The sequence below is a fragment of the Cebus imitator genome, unplaced genomic scaffold (assembly GCF_001604975.1).
Source record: "Cebus imitator isolate Cc_AM_T3 unplaced genomic scaffold, Cebus_imitator-1.0 Scaffold262, whole genome shotgun sequence".
Lineage (NCBI taxonomy): Eukaryota > Metazoa > Chordata > Mammalia > Primates > Cebidae > Cebus > Cebus imitator.
In genome coordinates, this window is record NW_016107577.1 from 1,220,242 (window position 1) to 1,224,706 (window position 4,465).

Sequence of the window (4,465 nt, forward strand, 5' to 3'; positions counted from 1 at the left end):
GAGGTTGCAGTGAGCTGAGATCACACCACTGCACTCCAGCCTGGAAAATAAAGTGACTCCACTTTAAAATATATATATATATATATATATATATATATATATATATATTTATTTATTTATTTTTATTTATTTATATAATTATAAATATATATTTATATATATATAAATATATAAATATATATATATATATATGAGAACAAAATTAAAAATAGATCTTTTGAATGTTGTCCTCCTGTCTACCTGTAATGATGTATCCTTTGACCAACATCTCCCAAAATCCTGCCTCATCATCTGGAAACCACCATTCTACTTTCTGCTTCTATGAGTTTGACTTTTTTTAGATTCCCCATATGAGTGGTATCATGCAGTATTTGTCTTTCTGTGTCTGGATTACTCCATTTACCATAATGTCCTCTAGGTTCATCCATACTGTCACAAATGACAGAATTTCATTCTTTTTTAAAGGCTGAATAGTATTCCACTGTAATGGTTCTTGAGGTTGCTTCCATATTTTGGCTATTGTGAATAGTGCTGCAATGAACATGGGGGTACAGATATCTTTTTGACAGACTGATTTCCTTTTCTTTGGATATATACCCAGTAGTGGTATTGCTGGATCATATGGTAATTGATCATGTGACCATAAATGCCTGGATTTTTTTTCTGGGCCAGAACATCCATACTGTTCTCCATAGTGGCTATACTAATTTACACTCCCACCAACAAGGGCTCCCTTTTCTCCACATCCTCATAAGCACTTGTTATTTTGTGTTTTTAATATTTGCTACCCTAATAAGTACAAAGTGTTATCTAAATGTGGTTTAAATTTGCATTTTTGTGATGATTAGTGATGTTGAACATTTTGTCATATATTGGTTGGCCATTTGTATATCTTCTTTTTAAGAAATGTCTACTCAGGTCCTTTGACTGTTTTTAATTGGGTTATTTATTATTTATTTTTGCTATTGAGTTGAGTTCTTTATATACCTTGGGTATTAACCCCTTATCAGATGTATAGTTTATAAATATTTTTCCAATTGCATAAGTTGTATCTTGACTCACTTGTTTCCTTTGATGTGCAGAAAACTTTTTAGTCTAATGCTATCCCATTTGTCTATATTTCCTTTTGTTGTCTGTGCTTTTGGGGTCATATTCAAAAAAATCTCTGCCTAGATTAATGTCAAGAAACTTTTCTTCTATGTTATGTATTTTGAATTGACGCATAGTAAAAATACATTTATGGAGTGCACTGTGATGTTTTAATACATGTATACATTGTACAATGATCAAATCAGTGTATTTAGCATACCCATGACCTCATATATTTGTCATATCTTTGTGGCAAGAGCATTCAGTTTGAGGCCTTACCTTTAAGCTTTTGATCCATTTTGAGTTGATTTTTGCACATGGTGTGAGATGTGTCTAATTTCATTCTTTTGCATTTGTATATCCAGTTTTCCCAACACTATTTATTCACGAGACTGTCTTTTCTTCATTGTGTGTTTTGGCAACTTTTTTGAAGATCAGTTGACCATAAATGCCTGGATTTATTTCTAGGCCAGAAGATTTTTAAGGTATGTCCCAACCTTAATATATGTAGATAAAGGTGAATATATATACATATATTGAGAAAAGCTTATTAAAATAGTATCCTTACTTAGTTCTTTTTTGCATGTTATCTATATAATTGGAAATGGACATGCATTTAATTTATAACAAGAAAAAAATCACACATATTTTTAAAAGATACCCAAAATAGAAGTGATCCTTTTAAAACTTAAGTGAGATCATGTCACTCCTCTGTTCATAATAGTCCAGACTATTTTTTTTTTTTTTGAGATGGAGTTTTGTTCTTGTTGCCCAGGCTGGAGTACAGCAATGGCATGATATTCAGCTCACTGCAACCTCCAGCCCCTGGGTTCAAGAGATACTCCTGCCTCAGCCTCCCGAGTAGCTGAGATTACAGGCGCCTGCCATCGTGCCTGGCTAATTTTTATATTTTTAGTAAAGACAAGGTTTCACCATCTTGGCCAGGCTGGTCTTGAACTCATGAACTCGTGATCCACCCGCCTTGGCCTCCCAAAGTGCTGGGATTACAGATGTGAGCCACCGAACCTGGCCAATATTCTAGACTTCTACTGGAATTCAGAATAAAATCTATGTTCTTATCATAGCTTACACAGCTCTACATGATCTCATCCTTCCACACCTAATTTCAACTCCTACCAATCTCCCTCCATTTTAGTCATAGTGGGCAGTACCTCCAACATGCCATGAAAGCTCCTATCTCGGGGTCTCTGCATTTGCTGTTCACATGGTCTGGATTCCCCTTCATCCATATATATGAATGGCTGTTGGGATTCACTCGGGGTGGCTGGGAAAATACTTAAAAAATATTTTTAAAAGTTATATAGTCTCAAACCTTTTGAAAAGCCAAAATGTTTAATAAAACAAGCTAAAGGCAGCCAGTTCTTACATTAAAACTTTAAGTCATAGGGTAAAAATTAAAATAATAAAAGCTTCCCAAGTTAAGTCTGTTTACCCCACATTCCTTTATCCCTACTCTAATTTGTTTACTCATGTAAACTTTATGCTAAATAGCCCTCTCAAAAAAAGGTTAAAAAAAAAATTACCCATTAATGGTGTTTATTCTAAAGCCCCAAACCAAAACCTGTTATCATTCATAAAACCATTCTTTTAACCATATTAATTATCCACAAACATGCTAACTTAAAACTTCTATTATTAAATCTATACTAAATTAAAAAAAAAACGTTGTGGTCGGTTAGGGGCAATCACCCTCTAAAAGCAGCTAACAACCTCCCTAGCCCACTCAAATTCACTATACTCTGGTGTACAAAAGTGTATTTCATTCATCCGTCGCGTGTCAGGGTCTCCAAAACAAACCTCCCCAGGTGGTCTTGGGGCCTGTGCATTTGCTGTTCACATGGCCTGGATTCCCCTTCATCCATATATATGAATGGCTTCCTCTCTCACTTTTAATTCAGTTCTCTGCTCAAATGTCACCTTGTCAGAGAGAACTTCTTTCACTACCATATCTAAAGTAGCACCTGCTATCATTCTCTGAACATTTGTGTTGACTGCATAAACACTAAACCTTTCTGTTCAATATAAAAGATACATACTTAATAGCAAATTGACACGGAGAAAAATACTTGTGAAATACATGACAAAATACACATATTCTAATACATAGCATTATAATGAGTAAAAAAGATGAGCGACTTAATAGGACAGTGGGTAAAGGAGGTGTAATTGACAAAAGAAGAAATATAAACACCACCCACATGTACATGGAAAGTCTACTTGAACTCACAGATAAGTAAAGAAAAGCTAATATTACCAAGAGTAAAGACAATTTTTCCTTTAATCCAGGAGCTGGCATTTTTTTTTTTTTTTTCTGTGAACAGCTAAGATAATAGAAATGTTCCCTTTTGTGGGCCACATATAGTTTTGGTCACACATTCTTCATTACCATTTTTTTTCCCTACAACCCTAAAGATGCTGACTGGATTTGGCCCGAGAGTGTTAGTTTTGCTGACCCTAGATCTACAGGTAGTGATTAAAGATGGAGAACACTTAATGCTGTGAATCGGGAGGGTAAACTGGCTCACTGCTGTTGGGGGCACAGATTGATGTAGCTTTTCTAAAAGACAGTTTGCCCTAGGAATTCCACATTTTTGATTTTACACCAAGAAGCTAATCTGACAGGAATGGAAATATTTTTGTACAGAATACATTGCCATGTTATTCATAACAGCAGGCAGGAGGAGGAGAAAAAATTTATATAATAAACTAGGAAATAGTTAAACCACGTGTATGAAATAAATGAAATGCCACACAGCTATTTAAAAGTCATATATATCTGAATTAAATAACAGAACAATCATATAACTTATGGTTCAAAATTATAAAATAGTGTGCATAACATAGTTCAACATATACAAAATTATATATGTACATATGTTTTATAAGTGTATATATACATATTCAAAAAATATGATTACCTCACGGGGATTGGGATACTAAGTGGCTTTTATGTTTATATAATTAGGTATTGCTTGATTTTGAGCAAGTATCATCATTATAATCAGAAAAAAATAAAATTCTTATTGAATTTAGCAAAACCTCAGGTAACTAAAATGGGCTTCTGCCTGAAGTGCAACAGTTTTCTAAACTTATTCTTACAATATAATAATGCTATGTATTTTTCACAATTTGAACAAATAGTTTTTATGAGTTTTGTTTGCTTTCTGGTTTGTTTATTGTACCAAAAGGACAAAGTTGTTCATTAACTTGCTCTCTTAAAAATATTCTTTTGGAGCCAGGCGCAGTGGCTCACGCCTGTAATCCCAGCACTTTGGGAGGCCGAAGCGGGTGGATCACGAAGTCAAGAGATCGAGACCATCCTGGTCAACATGGTGAAACCCCGTCTCTACTAAAA

General features: G+C 34.3%; 1 long non-coding RNA gene across 1 annotated transcript in view; it reads right to left on the reverse strand.

The window, feature by feature from the left end:
- Positions 1 to 2,148: 2,148 nt before the first annotated feature.
- The window catches only part of LOC119467150, a 13,403-nt gene continuing 11,086 nt past the window's right edge, over positions 2,149 to 4,465 (reverse strand). The window contains exon 3 of the long non-coding RNA XR_005195682.1: positions 2,149 to 3,684. This is a non-coding gene — a long non-coding RNA (uncharacterized LOC119467150). The remainder of the gene's footprint in view (positions 3,685 to 4,465) is intronic.